General features: G+C 48.8%; 1 protein-coding gene across 2 annotated transcripts in view; it reads left to right on the top strand.

Moving 5' to 3' along the window:
• Window positions 1-792: 792 nt before the first annotated feature.
• Cgnl1 (cingulin like 1) overlaps window positions 793-22,714 on the top strand; it is a 147,492-nt gene continuing 125,570 nt past the window's right edge. Inside the window, exon 1 of one of the 2 annotated variants that reach the window (XM_036192787.1) lies at window positions 793-811. The gene's annotated coding sequence lies outside the window, so the exon portion shown is untranslated. Of the gene's footprint in view, window positions 812-1,117; window positions 1,212-22,714 lie in introns of those variants that run through there. The other variant, XM_036192786.1, reaches the window with a different exon arrangement.

The raw sequence follows: 22,714 nt of genomic DNA, 5'->3' as shown, positions 1-22,714 counted from the left end.
GTTTACTACTTTCTTTTGGGAGATGGAGGAAGGCTGCATTCCTAACCATCCGTGGCTGTGGCTGACTATGGATGGAGCATGTCTAGTAAACGCACTGTTTCTGAAAAGTTTCCCGAAGGGCTCCAGGGAGGATGGCTGCCTCCTTTGTGCTCTTTTTAAACAATCGCTCGTATTTATTTTATGTGTACAGCTGTTTGTATGTCTGTCCACCACATATATGTAGTACTGGAGGAGGCCAGAAGAGGGCACTAGATCCCTTGGGACCGGAGATACAGAGGTTTGTGATCCACCACGTGGGTGCCGGGAATTGAACCGGAACTTCTGCTAGAGCAGCAAGTGCGCTTAACTGCTGAGCCGTCTCTTCAAAATCACTGTGCATTTTTTTTTTTTCCTTCTGCTGTGTGTTTTTCCTACAAAAGAATCGCGGTTACTTTCTGAAATCTTTTCACGTCGCTATTTTGAGTGTTGATTTTATTCAGCAGGTCGGCAAACATTTACTTATTAAAATAGTGTAGGCCATGTGACGTTTCTGCAGTCCTTTCTGCAGGAACGACTGCTGGAGTGCGGTGGGTGCCCTGTGCACTTTACAACGGAGGAAACTGAGCCTTGGAAATGACAAGTTTCGTACTGGTGGCCCTCACAGTTGGCAACGTAATGCCACCTTCCCTGGGAACGGACTAAACGAGGGACAGAGATCTGGTTTCTAAAGTCAGTTCTGCTACTCGCAGCCACCGGGTGACCCCCGACACAGGCCCAGCTTTAGCTTATTGAAGTCACTCAGGCGCTTTCCTACCAGTCTCCTTTGCATCAGGTGAAGAGAACCAGGCTGTGTGGAAGGGTAGGGGAAACAGATTGGGGATGGGGTGGGGCTGCGAAATAGGGAAGGCTTCCTGGAGGAGGGGGTGGTAAAGGATGGCAGAGAAGGAGGCTGCGGGCTAGGGAGGAGGTGTTGGAGAGGGCGCAGATGGAGCACGGTGGCAGGGAGCGCCCCGGCCCGCCCGCGAGGGCCCTCAGCCCTGGGTCCGCTCGGGTCGGGAGTCTTTGGGAGGGTCCGGACGCACAGCCGCCTGCTCCTCCTCCCGGGAGGGCGGGCGGGCGGGCGGCTGCAGGGCGGGGCGGGGCTGGCGCGGCCTCCTGGCGACGCGGCGGTCGCTGCTCTCCGGCCCGGCTCTGCGGGCTGCAGCGGGAGCGGGACCCGGGAGGCGGAGGCGGTAAGTGAGCTCGGAGCCCGAGCGGGGAGGGTGTGCGCGGGCCCCCGGAGCTGCCCCGGACGGCGAGGGGCTCGGGCTCCTGCAGCTTGGCGCAGTGCTCAGCCTGAGCGTTGGTCCCCGGATCCCGGTGCGGACGCCGCAGTCCCGGGGCTGGAGGTGCGCTCCTGCCTCCCGCACCGCGCCCTGCACCCCAGACGCGCCGAACAGTTGGTGGCGAACCTGTGCTGGGCTCCAGTGACAGCTGCGGCCGAGCAGCACGGAGCACCGCACTCCCCGCCCTTCCCTGCAGTGTTTGAGCTCAGCGTGCTCTTTAAGAACATTCCTTAAACCGGACAGGCTGGTGGTCGCTCCTCTGTCCTGGCCCGCGCGCCACCGCACGGGCCAGGCAGGTCACCCCGAAAGCCCTTACCCCACAAGAACACTTTTATTATTATTATTTTTTGCCTTTTGAAGGACTTTTCCAAGTTGCATCACCGTTTGGCTTCTAGACAGGTGCCTGGCTGTGGTATTGGACAGAGAATTTTTAAGGGAACTTTGTGTATTTACTGTGTGCGTGCCCCTTCACCCCAAGAGCCCTCCAACACCGAGTACCCTGCTCAAAATACAGTGGGAGTTCTGTTAAAGGTGACCTGGCTCGCAAACTGGGCTACACACCTGGTGAGATTTAAAATCAAAAGGGGGGGAAAAGATCCTCACCTTCGTTACCCCCCCTGCCTACATCCCGATTCCAGGGGTCGGGGGGTGGGCAGCCGATGGGAACATTTAAAAAGCTCTCCCCCCCTCAACGGTTCTGGATGCTGCCGGGTTTGGAACTCGAAAGCGCAGAGCTCTTCCTGAGGAGAGTCCATCTGCATGCAGCGCTCAGACTCCTTACCCACCTCTCCACCAGGGGGGCCTGTGGACGCCGCATGCCAACCTTAGACTGCAGGTGGTGCTTAAAAAAAAAAAGAAAGAAAGAAAGAAAAGTTCCCTTTGTTCCTAACTCTGTTTACAGTAAATATTTCCAGGGGCACTTTCTACCCAGGAGGTTGGAGTGTGGGCATTAGAATCTCAAGTCCTTGCCAGAGTCAAGGTTATAATAACACAGGGTTGTCCTACCAGGGAAAAGCCAGTGATTTGGAAAGGATCTCAGAGGAAAAGGAGAGAACACTTAGGATTTGGTGAGCTCTTGTAGACGCCCCCTTACACACTTACACACGCACGCTGAAGTACTGGCTTTTGCATCAACATGAATCTCTCCCCCCCCCCCCCAAGTTGGCGAGATTCTGAAGGCTTTGCACCTGGCGCTGTGTCCACGTGTGTGCATTTGTGAGTTAGTTCCATTGGATGTGTGCTCCGGCCCTCAGGGGCAACCGTCTGTATGTTCTGTCATAGAATGAGTAGCATGGCAGAGCCAAGGTAATTTTCCAGTCACCTGTCGGGTTATTTGTAAAATGACAGGACAAAGGAAAAAGCTGAGCTCTTGTTTGAATCCAGTGATTTTGGACACATATGTTTTATCAACACAATTGTCCCTGGGCTGACACTCTCTGGTATTCTAAGTAAATATTCTCAGAGTCCCTCTCCTGGGTGTTACAATGTGGCCACAAATCAGATCTTGCCTTTTCCTGAGGTTCTGGCCCCGTGTATTGTCTTTTTGTGGTGTCAACTTGCAGTCCCTTTAAGGATGCCCTGGGCAGGGTGTTTCTGTGTGTTTGTTTCTGGCCTCTAACATGAGCCAGACGGACATTGACTTTGAAAAGTAAAAAATGATAGAGTCTTGCTCCGTTGGTCTGTCCGGCTTCCCTTTCCTCCTGCTCCCATATGTACCCTGTCCTGTCGCTGTGTTCAGCTGCTACAAGTGTGACCACTGGGGACTGGCCACCGTAGCTGTGGCCCTGGCTTAGGAGTGGAGGTTATGTGGAGTGCATGGTGTCACAGGGTGCCCCCCGGAGCCACATCTTCACCCTTTGGGGAACAGAACCATATAGAAAGTATTTTCCTGTGTGTGTGTGGTGTGTGTGTGTGTGTGTGTGTGTGTGTGTGTGTGTGTGTGTGTGTACGTACATGCATGAGCATGTACCAGCCCATCAAGACGGGGTTTGTAAACTCCTTTTCGGCTGGGGAACAAGATTTACCTAAAGATGCTCTGCGACTCTTGGTCTCTGAAAAGTCACGCCTGAGTAGCAGCAGTTGTTACCTGTGGGATGAGACTGATCAGTGGCAGTTGCCTGTGAGATGCGAGCGCAGTCTGGCCCCACCCTGTGTGCGGCTCAGTGTGGCCAGAGGCAGATTTATTTCGACCCTTCTCACTCTGGAACACAGTGAGAGTGTTCTCACCTGACCAGAAGAAAGGAAGTGAATAAAAATGTTCTCGTGAGTGGGACACCTTCATCCAGGGGGAGGGGACAGGCTCCAGAAGAGGCCTATGATTTGTCCTGAGAGCTGTGGTACAGTGGCTTCATGTTGTGTGCGTGCGCGCGTGTGCACATGCCCATGTGCGTCTTAAGTTACTTTCTCTTGCTGGCGGAGTGGGGAATGATGGAATTTAAAGTGTCTCTTAGCTCTTCTCCTCTGAAACTCTTTATCTAAAGGATGATGTTAACCTTTTCAAAAGGCTCAGCTGAGTGATCCCTCCCCTCCCCTCCCTCCCTGCTTCCTCCCCTCCCTCCTTCCTCCCCTCCCTCCTTCCCCCCTCCCTCCTTCCCTCCTTCCTCCCTCCCTCCTCTCTCCACTTCTCTCTCCCTCCCTCTCCTTCCCTTTCTTTGGTCCTGGTACTAAAGGACAAAGATGTATATAGAGAGGCTGGCACTCAAGGAGAAAAGAAGTTCAAGGGGATTGGAAAGTGGGTAATTTCCCCTGGGTGACACCCAAGCACATACTTTCTTCTGTCATTTGGCATTGTTGTTAAGATGGAACCAGTTATGATATGAGAACCCAGAAAGGGGGGAGGGGAGGCGAGGCGCTGATGGGGGCGGCCCCAGGGCTGAGTGGTCTTCGTGAAGTGGGAAGCTTGCTGGAGTGTTCAGTCAAATGTCCTCACTGGGGCTGGTAGGATGGCTCAGCTGGTAAAGGTGCTTGCTGCCAAGCCTGAGGACCTGAGTTTGATCCACAGAACCTACAAGGTAGGAGAACTGCTGATTCCTGCAGGTTGTTTTCAGACATCCATGTGCTTGACCCGGCACAACCTCCTCATGTTTCCCAAGCCAATGTTCCCAACACCATGAGTGCGTGTGCGTGCGTACGTGCGTACGTGCGTGTGTGTGTGTGTGTGTGTGTGTGTGTATGTGTGCGTGCGTGTGTGTGTGTGTGTGTGTGTGTGTGTGTGTGTGTGGCAGGAGCTCCTCCAACTGAAGTAGGTCCTCCTGCCTTAGCCTCTCAAGTGCCGGGATTTACTGCCCAGCCACATGAGAGGTGGTGGTTGTACTCATTGAGCAACTATGTAAAAAGCCGCTAGTGCTGGCAGAGCTCTGTCTCATCTGCCAAGTTCTTGGTCAACAGCATTCAGGTCCTTGCATTAAAGGGCCTGAGTTTGGGTAGTGGGATCTGCAGACTGGGTTATGGTGAGCTGGGTACGGTGTAGGGCACAGTCTAGCCTCACCTGGCTTGATTGCCCTTGCAGTTCATGGATATGGAAGGCATAAAAAACACTTTCTGAGATTCAAGTTGCAGTTTATTTCATTGGGACTCTTCACCGGCTTTGAACCGAGTGCATTGCAGGAATGGAGGAGAGGAAGAGCAGGCACCTATCTCTCAGGAGGGAAGAAAGAGGAGGCCAGGCTCTGGTGGATGCCTTTTGCTGGAGGGTCTCTAGGGAGCTGGAAAGCCTGTGTGAACAGGACAGGCCCATCTGGCCGTTGGTGGCTGGTAATGGAAGGTTAGTGGGGCTTCATCAGTGACAGAGTCGGGCAGAGTCCCCACTGTTCACAGTGGAGTCTGCTTCTGCGTTCATCCCGCATCCTGCAGGGCTGCTCTAACACAGGGCTTCTGAGCTGGCTGCAAGCTGCCGCATTTCACTCGCTCCTCAGTCTTCCAAGTAGTGCTTCACAGGCTCACAAGCTCCCAGTTACTAGAATGGTTCCTAATGCCAGGCCTCTCAGCCATTCAGGAGGCTGAGTCAGAGCGTAGGTTCAAGGCTTGCCTGGGCTGAGAACAAGGCCAGGTTGGGGCAACTTAACAACTTAAACCCTGTCTCCAAACCACAACAAAAAATACTTTTTCCCCTCCACCCAGACTAGTCTCAAACTCACTAGGTTGCTAGGGTGTCCTTGAACTTACTGGCTGCACTTCCTAAATTCTGGGGCTATAGGCAGACACCAGATGCCCACTAAGGCTGTGCTGTTAATTGAACCCAGAGCTTCATGCATGCCAGCTGAGCCCTGTCGATGAAAGCCCACCCCAGCCCAGTACTTATTATTTGTTTATTGATCATATCCAAGTGAAAGGTGGACCCTCAGCACTTCTGCTCTGAACCCTGACGTCCCTGGAGACTCCAGGCCCAGGGCCACTCACCCCGCCTGTGCTGTGGCTGAGCAGAGATTTTGCAAGTGCTCGGGTCTTACTACAGAGCCCTTTGCAAGGCTGCTCCCTTAAGCAGAGCTGACTAAGACATTGTGTTCTCAGGGGCAGGAAGGACAGTTTAATGGTTTAGAGCACTCACTGTTCTTGAAGAGGACCTGGGTTGGATTCCCGGCACCCTCACACCAGCTCACAACAGTCTGTGACTCCAGTTCCAGGGAATCTGACACAGTCTTCTGGTCTCTGTGGGCACTGCACACATGAGATGCACACATGAGATGTACATACCTTCATGCAGACAAAATATTCATATACATAAAAATGAGTGCGTCTTTTAAAAAAGACGTTGTGTTTTTAGTGCCCCCCCCCACCTCGGGTTTAGATGGAGGTATCGATCACTCCTGGAAGATGCAAATGTCTCAAAGACCATTGCGTCCTTGTGGTCCAAGAGACTTTCCACAGACTCTTCCTCCTCCACTTCTTTCCTTGTTTTATAGGAGAAGGCAGATTCTGCTGATTGGGAAAGCTCTGAATGGGCCCACTCTGGGTTAGGGAGACCCTGTTCCTGTGTTTCTTCAAGCTTTGCAAACCTCTGAGTTCTGGAAGTAATTGGTTACTAAGTAAGAGTGAAAAGCACATGAGTGCTGGGCTTTGGGGGGTATGGTGAGGGTCTGCAGTTCTTGAGTGCTGGGCTTTTGGGGGTATGGCGAGGGTCTGCAGTCCTTGAGTGCTGGGCTTTCTAGGGTACAGCGAGGGTCTGCAGTCCTTGAGTGCTGGGCTTTCTGGGGTACAGTGAGGGTCTGCAGTCCTTGAGTGCTGGGCTTTCAGGGGTACAGAGAGGGTCTGCAGTCCTTGAGTGCTGGGCTTTCAGGGGTACAGAGAGGGTCTGCAGTCCTTGAGTGCTGGGCTTTCAGGGGTACAGTGAGGGTCTGCAGTCCTTGAGTGCTGGGCTTTCTGGGGTACAGTGAGGGTCTGCAGTCCTTGAGTGCTGGGCTTTCAGGGGTACAGTGAGGGTCTGCAGTCCTTGAGTGCTGGGCTTTCAGGGGTACAGAGAGGGTCTGCAGTCCTTGAGTGCTGGGCTTTCAGGGATACAGTGAGGGTCTACAGTCCTTGAGTGCTGGGCTTTCAGGGGTACAGAGAGGGTCTGCAGTCCTTGAGTGCTGGGCTTTCAGGGGTACAGTGAGGGTCTACAGTCCTTGAGTGCTGGGCTTTCAGGGATACAGTGAGGGTCTACAGTCCTTGAGTGCTGGGCTTTCAGGGGTACAGAGAGGGTCTGCAGTCCTTGAGTGCTGGGCTTTCAGGGATACAGTGAGGGTCTACAGTCCTTGAGTGCTGGGCTTTCAGGGGTACAGTGAGGGTCTACAGTCCTTGAGTGCTGGGCTTTCTGGGGTACAGAGAGGGTCTGCAGTCCTTGAGTGCTGGGCTTTCAGGGGTACAGTGAGGGTCTACAGTCCTTGAGTGCTGGGCTTTCAGGGGTACAGTGAGGGTCTACAGTCCTTGAGTGCTGGGCTTTCTGGGGTACAGCGAGGGTCTGCAGTCCGAGTCTGGTTCATGTGATACATGCAGCCAGAACAGAACTCGGCTGCACCATAATTACCTTGAGCTCTTAAATTTGCAGGTAGTCGGGGCTTCAGGCCTGACAGAGCTGTCATTACTTATGAGTCCAGAACAGATTCACAAATGAGCCGTCATCATTACCATGGGCAATATGGTGGGTACACACACAGGATTCCCACTTAGAAAGACCGGACTGCCAGGGACTTAGAGAGTCAGCAGGGAGTTAAGCATTCAGGATTACAACACAGGGCAAGTTCTATGAACTTGGACTGGGCTGCCAGTCTGCCTGGCAGCGTCTTTGTTTATAGAGTGGGTTTTATTCCCTGCTGTCCAATCACAGTGATTTTGCTTGCCTTAGGTAAAGTACAATGGTTCAGTACATTTTTTTTTTTTTTAAATCTGTAAGAACGGTATTGTTATTATTGAGACAGGCTCTCATAGAATTCAGGTTACTTCAGATTCACTGTGGAGCACAATATGACTTCGAACTTCTGATCCTCCTGCCTCAACCTCTCAGTGCCAGGATTGCAGAGGGATATGCATCCCCATGCCTGGTTTACGCTGTGCTGGAAGGTGGAGCCCCTTCATGTTAGGAACACCTAACCAACTGAGCCCCATTCCCTAGTCCTCTTGATAGCTTTTGGAAGGAGGTGGAGAAAGCTTGTTTTAAAGGTTTGATTCTCTGCTGTTTACTTGTGAGGTCTTTATGCCCCGTCAGAACCACACAGCTGCAGCTGGAAAGTGGAGAGTGTCCCTCCCTGGCCCAGGCAAGTCTCAGAAGCCTGGGCGTGGAGGACGGCCTGGCTGAGAGCCATGATTACTGTTGAGGATTAGAGTTAGAGGAATTGGGCTGGAGAAATAGCTCAGTGCTTGAGAGCACTTGCTGCCCTTACAGAGGATCCAGGTTCAGTTCCCAGCATCCACATGGTGACTCACAACCATCTGCAACTCCAGTGCCAGGGGATCCAATGCCCTCTAATAACATCCAAGGGTAACACATGTGATATGCAGATATACAAGTAGGTAAAGTACTCAGACATGTAAAATCAAGTAAATGAATTGGGTAGGGGACACTGTACTTGGGGACCATAGGGCGGCATTGACCAAACTTATGATCTCCTTTGATTATGAATTTTTGGTTTAGGACTTAGATATCTTTGTCTAAGATGTGTCCAAACCAGTTTAGTCCTAAATGTTCCTGCTTTCCTGGGCCTCTTGTAAGCTTTGGGAAGTGAGGAGGTGAGGGAGAGTTGGAGCCGGGCAGTTAGACTTAGCTTTTGGCTTATTATGTAGCACTGGCCTTCTCAAGGCATGGCTATCTCTCCCTGAAGGCCTAAGTCAAGGTTTCTGGGTGTGAGGCAGCAGGGTCAGATTTGAGAGAAAGAGAGAGAGGATAAGACAATGGCGCAAGTTTCCTTCCTCCTGCGGGGGTCTATCCAAGACTGGTTCCTCTCCTGTACCAGCACAGGTGATCCTGGTTCCTTCACCCCAACCTTGTCTGCCCATTTCCCTGTAGCATTTCTGTGGAATAGTCGCTTCCAGCCTGGTTTATAAGTGAGAGAAGCAAGGCCATGGGAAATGGGATAATTTGTCAGACTCTGGCAGCTTCTAGGGGTGGGACAGGGTTTAAGCCTAGGTTTCTAGCTCAGTTACCCTCACTTAACTCCCCAGTGATTCCTGCCCCTACACATGTGTAGTTCAACGTTCTGTTCCTGGCTGGTTTGTATTCTTGTAACTCACTCCTCTATTTCTTCAGCAAATGAATGCTTTTATATATATATATATATATATATATATATATATATATATATGCCTTTATTGATTTGTTATTATTATTATTATTTTTATTTTTTATTATTATATTTGTGTTTTAATTTTACACATCAGCCATGGGTTCCCCTGTCCTCCCCCCTCCTGCCTCAGGCCCCACCTTCCCCCCAGCCCCTCACCTCCATTCTCATCTCTTCCAGGGCCAAGACTCCCCTGGGGATTCATTTAAACCTGGTGGATTCAGTATAGGAAGCTCCAGTCCCCTCCTTCCAGACTGAGCAAAGTGTCCCTGTGTAAGCCCAAGGTTACAAACAGCCAGCTCATGCACTAAGGACAGGTCCTGGTCCCACAGCCTGGATGCCTTCCAAACAGTTCAAGCTATTCAATTGTTTCACTTATCCAGAGGGCCTGATCCAGCTGGGGGCTCCACAGCCTTTGGTTCATAATTCATGTGCTTCCATTCATTTGGCTATTTGTCCCTGTGCTTTTTCCAATCTTGGTCTCAACAATTCACGCTCTTACAGTCCCTCCTCTTTCTTGACAATTGGACTCCTGGAGCTCCACCTGGGGCCTGGCTGAGGATCTCTTTGTTATTATTTTTATTATTCTGTTTTTTGTTTGTTTGTTTGTTTTTGAGATAGGGTTTCTCTGTGGAGCCCTAGCTGTCTTGGGACTCACTCTGCAGACCAGGCTGGTCTTGAACTCACAGAGATCCAACTGCCTCTGCCTCTCAAGTGCTGCGACACCACTGCCTGGCCAGATTTTTTTTTAAAGTACTCTTAAGGAAGAGTTGGTTAACTCTTAGGATGTGGCCCTCATGTCTCCAGCGGTTGCCTCAAAAGCCTTCTTTGCCCGTCATTAGGAGTGAGGTTCTGGCGGAGTCCTCTTATTGGGGGTTTGTATCTTCATCTGTAAGGGTTCAGAGCCTACTTCTGGTTGCTAGGTAGAAGTCGATAGTCACAGTGGGTGGTACAGCGTAGTATTGCTACCCTGCTGCTGGAAGGTCAGGGGTGCCTTCAGTTCTGAGGACAATTGGTGGCTGCAGAGGACAGTGGGCTGAGCCGCGCTCCATTGAGGTGTTAGCTCAATTTACCATCTCTGATCAAAGGGAGTTTCTAGTAAGTGATAAAGGTCCCCCACTTTCCAAAGTAGAGCGCAAAGTGTAGAATTTCACTTTTTATTGGTGCTTTTGGCTGGCCGACAGGTGTCCCCGAGTGGGAATAGCCAATTTACTCTCTACTAAGCCCTTTTTAACGTTATTTGTAATTGCTTGCACTATTTACATATAAATAACCCTGCTTCTAGCATTGAGACCCCTTAACCTCCAGGTAGTTAAACTCAAACCTGGAGGAGGTCGCCAGGTGGAGTGGTCCCCAGGCATTAAAAGCTTGCGCTGGCCTGCTCGCTTGCTCTCTCTCTCTCTCTCTCTCTCTCTCTCTCTCTCTCTCTCTCTCGTGTGTGTGTGTGTGTGTGTGTGTGTGTGTGTGTGTGTGCGCGCGCGTGTATGCGTGCGCCCCCATCCTGTCTCATTTTGCCAGTTAGTTTTAACTGTCAACTTGTCACAACTGAGACACTTGAGAAGTGAGCCTTAATGAGGAATTATCTAGATCATTGCCTGGTGGGGATCGTTTTGACTATTTACTAAGGAAGACCCAGCCCCTTGTGGGCCACACCATTCTCTCGGCAGGGGGTCCGGTGTGAGAGCAGTGAAAGCTAGCTGAGAGCAGGTCAGGAGCCACAGTGGCTTATTTTGTCTCAGCTCTTGACTGTGGATATGATGCTGTAAGTTCCTGCCTTGACAACCCCACAGTGATGGACTTGAACCTAGAATTGTGAGCTGAATAGGCAAAACGCCTCTCCTAAGTTGCTCTAAGTTAGGGTATTTTTATCACAGCAATGGAAAAGAAACGAGGACCCTTGTGTTGGTCTAAGGGGGTAAATTAACCAGTGAAGGCACTAGTGAGAGAGATTCCAGGCTGTGCCTTTAAATAATAATAATAATAATAATAATAATAATAATAATTATTATTATTATTATTATTATTATTGTGCTGGGGGTCAAACCCAGAGCCTTTGCGCATGCTATACAAGCGCTCTACTACTGAGCTAAACTCCCGGCCGACAGGCGCCCCCTTCTGCAGGTGTTTTTAGAAGCTGTACTTCGGGCCTGAGCACATTGGAGGGCAATGCAGGGTGATGGGAGCAACAGCTAAGGAGTACCTGGGTCTCAGACTGGGGTAAATCTCTTGTTCCGCCAACAGTTCTTCCGCTGACATGCGCAGACCGTAGATCTGGAGGCGGCACAGTTCAGGGCTTGGAAGTGTGAAGAGGGGAGTTAGTTGCTTGGTTACTCTATCGGTTTCACCTGGGGCTGTCCCTGTGTTTGTTGTGTGGCCTCTTATGCCTCAGTTTCCTCATTTGTGAAAATGATAACTCCCATCTGAAGATTGGTATGAGGGTTAAGTCACCCTGTGGAAATACAGCCTGAAGACAGAAGCTTGGCTCAGGAGTTGTTAGTAGAGCAATATTCATTTTATTTTGGTCTGTGGTGAGTGTACTGTATAGGTACTCAGGTAAGGGAGGGATTTCTTGTGGTTTGGGAGTTTCTAACCACGTATTTTTTTTAAAGATTATTTTATGTATATGAGTGTTTGCCTGAATGTGTGCATGTGTACTGTGTGTGTGCAGTACCTACGGAAGCCAGAAGAGGGAGTCTGATTTCCTGGAACTGGAATTCAGATAGTTGTGACAGGCCCTGTGGGTTCTGGGAACTGAGCTTGGGTCCTCTGCAAGGGCAGAGATGTATGTGCCAGTTCCAAGCAGCCAGTGCTTGGAATGCTGAGTCATCTCTTCAGTGCCTGGGAGGTAGGTTTTTTTTTTTTTTTTTTAAATTTAAATTTTTTGGTTTGTTTGGTAAAATACACAGTGTGAAAATTACATTTCAGAGGGGTGGAGTATATTCATGATGTTGGGTAACCATCTTTATTATCTGATTCTAAAACTTGCCACATCCCCAGACAGAAACCTTGTACCTACATTTTCCCTGTCTTCTTTCTATCTCTATAGAAATGCTTATTCTGGAGATTTCACAAACACGCATTTCCTGCTCTATGTTGCCTTCTGTGTCTGGAGCCTTTACTGACATACATGATCAAAGCTCCTTTCTCTCTGAGTTGTTTACCAGCTCTCTAGTGCTTCTCACCATTGTCTTTTTGGGGGTGGTGGTGTGAGAGATGGAAATGGACAAGGTCTCACTACATAGCCCTGGCTGGCTCAATATGTAGAGGAAGCTTGCCTCTGTATCCCAAGTGCTGGACTTAAAGGCATCCTGGCCCTCTTTACCATGCTACCTCTGTAGCATGAACTTACAGTGTTTCATCAGGCCTGTTTTCCCAAGGCATGCCCTGTTTCAAGTTTTAAAATCATCTATGTGGATCCTTTTTGCCTACCAGCCATAATGTTTCCACTTTTCCCATCCCATGCTTCCAATGACCCTTGACATGCTCACTGGAATGAAGCGCTCTTGCTAGGCTCCCAGTGTGCCCAGGAATTGGTTTCCTTGGGTGTTTTATTTCTGCTGCAGGAACACACATGGGAGACCCCCCCCCCCCCCCCCCCGTTGTGCTTAATTTCCTGAGACAGCATGGCAGGTTTTCAAAACAAGTGTCTGAGAGACACCCGCCAGGCTCCCTTTATTCCTCACTTTAAAAGCTTTCCGCCAGGAGAAGTGGCCCTCAATTAAGTCATTTAATAAAAACCTCTCTTCGTTTTAGAGCTTTCTTGGGATGTGTTTACATTGCATGCCACTGAGGGCTTCTAAATGAGGCGCTGCCGAGTGAGAGATCCTTAACCCGGGCCTTTAATAATATCCTTTGCTTTAGACTTCAGGCAGAGGCCCTGCCAGGTTTGTAGTTTTGTCATTGGCCCAGACCTGAGGCCGGGAGGTGGGGGGCTGGGAAGGTGTGTGTGTGGGTGTCCTGTGAGGGGGTAGAGGTTTCAGCTGCCTCTGGTAGGAGATTTCTACCTTAGAGAAGCCCTGAAGCTAAACAGAGATGTAAAATTAGCTCTCTGGAGAGACTGTATGGAGCCAGAAGCTTCCTTAGGAAGGGCAGCTGCCCCTTTTCCCTCAGCCACCCCTTTATGTGTTGAGGGCTTCAACAGAAGTTTTTAAAGAACACTCAGGAGAGCAGGTCAGCTCCAGGGATCTGGGCTCCCCCCCCCCCCTCAGGTGCCTGGGACTGTGAGAACTGGGGAGGCAGTTTTTGCTTTGGTTCAGGAAGAGGTGAGTGAAAAACAGTAGGCTGCTGACTGCCTCACCAAACACTTGAGAATATACCTTGGAGGAGGTGCTGGGGGGGGGGGAGCCAGGCCCTCAATTACAGTGTGCTGTAGCCTAACCTTTTGTTTTTGATAGTGTTGTTCTGGACATCCTTCTGGTGCTGGGCCAGGACAGGAGTGACCGAGAATCGCCCTAAGTCACTGACTGGCTCAGGTTGGGGTTCACAGGTTGTGGGGTCCAGCCAGTCAGGGCTGGCCCTGCTCTGCCCAGGGCTGAGTCCTAGTGACCCCTCCCTTCCATTCTGAGACATGTGTGCAAGGTGCTTAGAGGCATCTGGAGATGCAGCCCAGTGAAGCTTCCTGCTTGCCTTCCTACCTGGAGGGCTTGCGGCATCTGTGAGACATGGTGGGTGTCACGTCTGGCTTCTGGAGAAAACCTGGGGAAGCTGTGCTTGATCTGTCTGGAAGTTCCCTAGGTGGGCACACCCAGGACTGTGAACTTTTCCCAGTGCCTTGTTGAAAAGGCTTCATAGCTAAGCCTCTTCAGAGTGTGAGCCTCTCACCTTTCTGAGTGGAGATAGACACTGGGAGAGAACAGGCCTGTTCTCACAGTTTGTCCTTTAGAGATCGTCAGGGAGAAATTGTCCCATTTCCTGATGAAACACAGATAATGGAGTCAGACTCTAGGAGTTTTCCCCGCTTGAGAGAGGGTTTTACTGTGTCACAGCCCTGACTGTCCTGGAACTCACTCTAGACCAGGTTGGCCTAAAACTCACAGAGATCCACCTGCCTCTGCTTCCTGGGTACTACTATTAAAGGCATGCACCGGTCTAGCAGGTCTTTATTTATTTATTTATTTATTTATTTATTTTTTTAATGCTTTACATTTAACACTTGGGTATTTCTTGGGGGGAATTCAGCTATACTTTTTTTTGTTTGTTTTAAAGATTTATTTATTTATTATGTATATAGAAGAGGGTGCCAGATCTCATTACAGATGGTGGTGAGCCACCATGTGGGCGCTGGGAATTGAACTCAGGACCTCTGGAAGAGCAGTCAGTGCTCTTAACCTCTGAGCCATCTCTGCAGCCCATTCAGCTATACTTTTAAGTAATCCCATGGCATTTATCCACTGTACCCAGGCAACTGGGTTTGGGATTAGTGGGGTGGGGGAGGGGATCTTAAGGAGAGGCATCAGAAGGCCCTGGCGAGGACAGTCTGAAAGGTGACCTGCTGGAGGACAGGAGTCCTTGCACCTGTGTCTGGTTAATGTAAAGGGGAAAGCCCAGCAGTGAAATAAGCCCCCCAACCTCCCCTGGTACCTGGTACAGAGTGGGCCACATCTGAAGAATGAATGGATGTTTAGGTCAAGATCCAAAGCAAACTTTATGAAGTGTACCGCCCCGACCTACCAGCTCAGCTCAGCAAGAAAGAAGGTGCTGCTGGAAATTTATCTTGCAAATAAAACCCAGCTGTCATTCCTGCTGTTTTTGCTCTGGGCTCTCAGACCAACCAGTTCATTGCTGGGAATCAGTCTGAGGATGGAACTCTGTTCCTCTCTCCCACACTAACACCTGCAGTGCCAAGGGCTCCAGAATAAAGCTGGGAAGAGGTTTCACAGAGAAAGGTCTAACAGAATCGTCTTGGAGATGGCGTACAGTGTGGTGTGTTTATAGTATGTGACCTCTAGAAGTCTGTGTCTTTTTCTCTACATAAGTGGTCTCACTTACGTAGCCTTGCCTGGCCTAGAATTCGCTCTATCAGGCTGGCCTCAATTCAGATTCACAGAGATCTGCCTGCCTCTACCCTCTTGGATATCCTGGACCAGTACATCAAAAAATGCTCTCTTGGTTGGATTACTTTGGTAATAAGAGTGGAACGCTGCTAACAGTCGGTGAGACAGGAATCTTCGGTTTCATTGGCTGTCTGTAGGAAAGTGTGAATGTGCCTGTTGGTGTGAAGAAATGTTATATGCAGTAGCCTCCCAAGCACCATTCTCCCTCATGGGAACATGGAGGTGGTGAGCAATGGAAGACTTTGGGATCATGGGTAGTAGACTATCGAGTTGTGCTGTCCGTCATTCCCTCGCTCCGGGAATGACTTTCTGAGTTGCTCCTGGTACATCAGAAGGGAGAATGCTGTAGGGATGGCCCGTGAGGTTGTCTTTAACTTCTGTGCTCCGGGTTTAGCATTAAGCCATGCTGTAACAACCCACACCGCCCAGACAATGATCATGTCTGATGTCATTGAACTTTGCTACAGCCATTTCCTTTGGAACAAAATGAAAAGCTTTCAACATTTACAAAGGAAGGAAAATACACAATCTTAGTGAGCCTTCTCTGCTGTAGGCTGAAAGGAACCCACAGTCACAGCCCAGCTATTTTCTCAAATGTGTGAGTGAGTGCGTGCGTGCGTGCGTGCGTGCGTGCGTGCGTGCGTGTGTGTGTGTGTGTGTGTGTATGTGTCATATCTATATGAGTCCTTAGACATATTTGGAATTAGAATATTGTTTCCCATCTTTTGGGAACACTAGATTGAGATGCTGAGATCTAACCTCGGTGGCATATTATGTTCTCAAGTTTACTTGATTTAAATTTAAATTTTGTGTGTGTGTGTGTACACATGCATATATAACATTGATGTTCATGCTCTCTTGACGTAATTTTAGTAAAAACCTCCTGGCTTTCAGGAGTCTATACTATATCCTCCAAGCTTTTGGTGATTGGAGTGTGTCATTTTAGATGAATTCTGCACCATTATCAGAAACTGTAATAAGACTGAAACTAGCCTACTATACCTGTAAGTGCTCGCTGGGTACTAATTTATCTTTTTGTACTGACCTCATTGTCAGTCCATCTTGCTAAGGAAACTGAGGTGCAGAGAGATGAAGTACTTTGCCAAGATGATATGACTGATCATCGGTGGGGCTGGATTTGAACCCCAGGACATGTGCGTTAGTTAAAGCAAAGGCTGGTCGGAATGAGTCACGTTCGATCTGCAGGCTGACCTCATAAACTGGAGGATGTGTTTATGGTGCTTCAATGATCTGAGCTAATCCAAATCCTTTACCACATGACCGGCATCTAAAGTTATTTCACCCACAGGCATATGCTTCGCAAATTGAGTATAAATCTGGGCTACATGAAAGGACAGTAAATTTAGCCAGTCAACATGAAACACTTTGAACAGAGGGCTGGCCGTCTCCCCTGCTTCCTTAGGGAAGAAAGATGAGCTGGTTCAGTTCCCGAGTGACTGCTCCATTCCAAATGACTTATTTCACCAAGACTAAAATATTCTTTCTCCTGCAAAAACCAGCTAGCTACTGCTTTCAGGGCCTCCAGTCATTTTTCCTCTTTGGTGGGTGACTAATCCTGATGGGGTGACTCTGGCCAGTTTCCTTCTGCTGTGACCTCAGAGGCAGCATCCACAGTGTGACACACGCTTCTTGAGATGAAGTTGGGGCCATATGCTTCCGGATTTCCTGGGCCACCCGCTTGGCTTCCAGCCTGAGAAACAGGCACTGGAGAGATGGGGTTGCAGCAAGATTAAGGTCTCAAAGCTTAGACCCTGACACCAGATAAAATAGCAGTAGGTGTTCACTGCAGCTGCTACTGTTAAGTACTGAGCTCTACCCAGAACCCAGTACTGTGTTAAGTACTACTGCATAGACATCACTTGACTTAATTCTCATTATGTTTCCATGAAGCAGAGGGTGTGTTTATCTTCATTTTCAGGTTAGAGACGTTAAAGGAATTGACTCAAGGCCACATAGCTCTTAAGCAGTGACAGTTACGACTCAAACCTAGATTTCATTCTTTTTTAAAGTTAAATATATGTATGTCATAAGAATAGGGAATCTTGTACACTGTTCCCATCCTTGTCCAAGCTATTGCTCTTCAACAATAACCAGTTTCTTACCGTAGGTAAGTCTTCGAACTTCATGGCAAATGGAAGGACTCACAGAGCGTGCACCCTTTTGTGTCTTACTTTACAATGAAGACTTTTTACATTTCTTTCTTTCTTTTACGTGTATGCGATAGCATTCGTGTAAAGCTCAGAAGACAACTTGCAAGAGCTGATTCTCTCCTTATCATGGGGTCCCGGGTATTGAACTCAGGTCATCAGGCTTGGTGAAGGTGTCTTTACCCACTGGGCAATCTTGCTATCACTTACTTTGTTTTTGTTTAGTATGACATTTGTGAAATCACTCTATGGGCATCGAACCCAGTGTGTGCTAGGCAAACACTTGAACAACCAACTTGCATTCTCTTATATTTTTGGTTGTGAGCCTAGCCTTTAATGGCTGAGCCATCTCTCCAGCCCCCGACTTGCATTCTCATCCCAACAGGAAACAACAGATGCACCCAGGCGTGGTGGCCCATGCCTTTAATCCCAGCCCTCCTGACAGGCAGAGGCAGGAGGATCTCTGAGTTCTAGGCCAGAGTTCTAGTCAACAGAGTTCCAGGACAGCCAGGGCTACACAGAGAAACCTTGTCTCAAAAACAAAAAACAAAAAACAAAAAAACCAACAACCAAAAAAACCCCCAAATACCAAAAACTAAAACCAAAACCAAACCAACCAAACAAAAACAATAGATGCTTATAGCTCAGAAATATTTTGAAAATATGAAAAGATAAGATGAAAATTCAAAACCATTTTCAGTTTTACCACCAGGTTACACAGCCGTTAATCTATGGAAGGATTCCCTGAGCATTTATTTATGTATATGTGTGGTTTTTCCTTTGTTTTTGTTTCTTTTCCTTCAATTCTAAGTTAGTGTTACTTTGTTCAGGAAAAAGGGATATTTTCAATCCATATGGAATGAAATTGGAAAACAATGAATGGAAAGATTAGGAATAAAGACCTGGTGATGTCAGGATTCAGGATTTCCCTCCTATTGCATCTCTTTGGAGGAAGAGGAAAGGGGGCAGGAAGTCTCACTGACTGTGTGCCCACACCCCAGTGTGAGGGCTGGGTGCTCACACTCCCACAGGAGACCAGAGCATGTGGAAGGGGGATGGGCTCAGCAGCCATTGGGCAGAAAGCATGTTTGAAAACCAGTCTTGTTCCAGCCCTACAAACTAAGCATGCTGGGAGATGGGGTGTGAGTTGTCTGCTCAGACTAGACTGGCAGGTTGCTAGGCCAATTGCAGAGGCAGACAACCCCACTGTGTTAACCTGCCCCACATGCTGGCATAGCACAGCACCTGTGGAGAGTAATACATAGAGTGCAGGTCTCCTGCCTGGCACGGTCGTCTCTGTGCCTTTCAAATGTGTTTGTTGTTGGACATTAAGTACGACGGTAAGGGACAGCATGTAAAGATATTTGCCTCCAAGCTTGATGACCACAGAGGGACCTCTGGGACCCACATGGTACAAGGAGAGAACTGAGTCTTACAAGTGGTCCATTGATATCTACACATGTGCCATGGTGCTCCTGAGTACATACACACACACACACACACACACACACACACACACACACACACATACACACCACATACACACACACACACACACACACACACACCACATACACACACACACCACATACACACACACACACCATACACACACATACACACCATACACACACATACCACACATACCATACACACACAAATAAACACCATATACACACATACACACCACACACTCCCATACCAGACCCCCACACACACCATATGCACACACGTACGCACACATACACACTACACACACACACACCACATACACACACCACACGCATACACATACACACCACACACACACCATCCACACACTGTACACACACACACACACACACACACACACACACACACACCTGCAAGTAAATAGGTACATAATAAAAAAAAATTAAAAACAAAGAATTCAACCTTAAAATTCCAATCATAGTTAGATAAATGGTGGGGTTGTGGCATTATTGGCTGAAATCCAAGTAAGTCACTTGTGTTTTGAAAAGTTAACCAATGCTTCACTTTTTACAGCTTACTTATTTTGGCCAGTTAAAAAACCTGTGGATGAGACATAGGAAAAGAAATAGTACTAGGCATGATGCTGAACACCTTTAATCCCAGCACTGGGGAGGCAGAGGCAGAGGCGGGTGGGTCTGAGTGCCAGGCCAGCCTGGTCTACAGAGTGATATCCTGCCTCACAAAGGAAGAAAGTGCTACCGTGTTGGTTTTTTTCTGTGTCTTGTTGCTTGCCTTAGTCTCTTGGGTTTGTCTTAATTGCGGAGAGCAGAGTTCTCTGTTGAGGAAACCTTGCTGCCTCTCCCCCAGGCTGATTTCCCAGCATTCTGTGCACTCTCCCCCGGTTCCCTGGTTTGTGCATAGGAAGTGCTTGCAAACATTTGAAGAGTTAAATGCCAACCGGTGGCTGGTGGAGTATAATGGCTTCAGCTGCTGTGACCTCTGCCCTTTCTGTCTTAGATTAAGTCACTGCTAGGGACCTCTGATTTTCCTGTCCTAGCCCATGGGGACATATTTCCTACTCCTCTGAATACAGATACAGATTCAAATATTGTGAGAAGGCAGTGGCCTACAGGCACCCAAGACTCCAGCTGCATGCATCCACACATGCATCCATGCATGCTTTATTTCAGACAGAAAACTGAGAGCTGGGTACTTTTCCAGCTCTTCCGAAGAGGAAAGGAGTGTTTCCAATGATGTCAGAGGCTGTGGATCACAGAGCTGTACTTTCCACAGCGCCTTCCAGGGACAGAATGTCAGGGCAGTGTTTAGAAAGTGACTGTTAAGGAGCTTTGATTGCTAGCTGAGGAGGAAGGGGGTTGGTCTCTCAGGGGGGACCATCATGGTGGTCTTGGCTGGACCAGTCCATCCCTGACTCATACTGTGCTTTCTCAGTGGGCTGGACCTCCTCCTATGGGGCTGGTTTCCTGCAAACATTTAGGCCAAGACTATGGTGCTAAGAAAATGATACTGTTTTTGCAAGCGGTACAGTATGTTTAAAACACTTTCTCTCAACTGTGTAAAGCTTCTTTTGATGAAATAGAAGTTAAAAAAAAAATCTCAAGCCCACAAATCAAAGCCTGGGGAAAGAACTATTTGCGGATGCTCGGGTGTTTATTTCAAAACAGGTATCATTGACTTTGAAGATCAGGAAGGCCTGTTCCATTGTGCAGCCCCGAGAATCTCCAGCAGAGGCTGAGCTGTCGTGCTTTTGTGGGCAAAAGTGAATTTCATGGCCAAACCTCAGTGGCTGGAGTATTTGCTTCTGGAAACCATTATAGAAATACACAACCCTTGAAAGGCAACATCTGGATGGCTAGAGGCAAGCTGGCAAATACTCAGTCTAAAAAGAGGTGATGCTGTCCTAGAGATGGCCGGGGTACCATTCTCCAAGTCTAGAGTGGCAGCTACTCCCTGACCTGGGTTGATGCCTCTGGAGTGGAAGGTGGCCCCTGTCTTTAGAAGACGCGTGTGCTGCCAGGGAAACCAGGAACCTCTCCTTAGCCCATCCAGGAAGAGACTTCCCACACTCCTTGTTCCTGGAGACACCTCATGATTGCTGCCTAGGGAATGCCCTGGGCCAGTGTTCTGCGGGCAGCTGTGGCTTCCCCTGCAATTTGAGGTGTTGATTTAGGCTGTTAGAAACGCCTCTGCCCTGTGGCCCTTCCTCAGGGCTGCCTGGGTTCTTTTTCTCATTAACTAGGCTCAGAAGTCTAGGGACCTGGAAGCCTTGTGGTATTTCCAGGAAAATGGCTCAGCATTCGCTCTCTGTCCCCAACTCTGGAAAAGCCCAGTCTTGTGCCTTTGGAAACACTGGAGCTAACTTTCCCCTTCTGCCCTCTGGCACACAACTGTGGCATTTTCAGGGATTTATGGATGGTGAGGTTCCCCTTAGCCTAATTTTTTTAGTAGTATGTAAGGTGGTTTCTCAGAAAGAATGCTGTTCTAATAAATCCAGTGAACCTGTCATGGAATTTCTGAAACCAAGGTTCTTTGAAAAGCTGTGGGAATGGCGCCCCTGCAGGGGCTTATTGAGAAATATGGGCCCTTATATCAAATGTTTTTGCAGAGGTTACATTTTCATCTGAAAATGCTTTCTGTGGCTGTTTCGTTCAGTGCTTCCCAGCCGTGGCTCTGGTTTCTCAGCCTCAGGCGATTGGTCTGAAAGGGTGAGATTTAACTTCCCTCTGGTCACTTCGGCCTTCAAGGGCACTAGGAAAGCAAAGATAGGCAATACCACAGTTCCTCCCAATGAGCGGGGTGTGGGGGTGTGGGGGTGTGGGGGTGTGGGGTGGTGGGGGGTGGGTCACAGAGTGACTCCCTCAAGCCACTCAGAGGTAGGAGCCTGATTTTGAATAGCTATTAGCCCCATGTGCTTAAAGCCCTCCTGATTCTATCTGGAGAGACCTCAGCAAGGTTGAAAGGAAAGATTGGAGCTCACACGACGTCCTGTAGCAGAACAGCGGGGTTTGTGTGAATATTAATGAATCAAGTGGTTATGAATATTCATGAGGTTGGTGGGATAGTCATGAGGTGGACTCTGCTCCTCCCCTGATCCCACAGCCATCCTCCCATTGATACTGGTGCTCTGACTATTAGGTGCTGACCTTGGTCTCAAGGTCACGCCGCCGTTCATTCCACAGCACCCATCCTGCTGTCCACAGGGATGTCGTACTGTGGTTCTTTCTCTCTAGGTGGGTCTTTCCCCTCTCCTCTCTGGCTGGCTTCTAAAGATATCCGATTTTTAGTTCCCACGTTGTTCTCACACCCCACCCCCATTATCAAGTCAACCGTCTTGTAATGACTGGCATACCATACCTGATTTCTCATATTGACTGGGGGTCACTATGAGGTGCTACTCCTTTTTTTTTTTTTAAGATTTATTTATTTATTATGTATACAGCATGTATGACTGCAGGCCAGAAGAGGGCACCAGATCTCATTACAGATGGTTGTGAGGCACCATGTGGGTGCTGGGAATTGAACTCAGGACCTCTGGAAGAGCAGCCAGTGCTCTTAACCTCTGAGCCATCTCTCCAGCCCCGAGGTGCTACTCCTTTTTAAAAAGTAATTTATTTTTATTTTATATCCATTGGTGTTTTACCTGCATATGTCTGTGTGAGGGTGTCAGATCTTGGAGTTACAGACTGTTGTGGGCTCCCATGTAGGTGCTGGGAATTGAACCCGGGTCCTCTGGAAGAGCAGACAGTGAGTGCTCTTAACCACTGAGCCATCTCTCCAGAACATCCTGCTCTGGCCAGCTTCCTTGTCCCTGTGTACTTTTAAACCTTTGTAACCTGTGGCTCTTTCCTACCGTGAGCTCCAGCGGTGGGAGCACAGATGGGCTGAGCCTTTGAAAACCTCTTTAGGGGGTACAACTTCTAAGGCAGATGACACTGATGGATTGATTCATTTATTCGTGTACACAT

This window comes from Onychomys torridus, chromosome 7, assembly GCF_903995425.1.
Source record: "Onychomys torridus chromosome 7, mOncTor1.1, whole genome shotgun sequence".
Lineage (NCBI taxonomy): Eukaryota > Metazoa > Chordata > Mammalia > Rodentia > Cricetidae > Onychomys > Onychomys torridus.
Note: the sequence above shows the minus strand (reverse complement) of the source record. Positions and strands in the feature narration are given on the sequence as shown.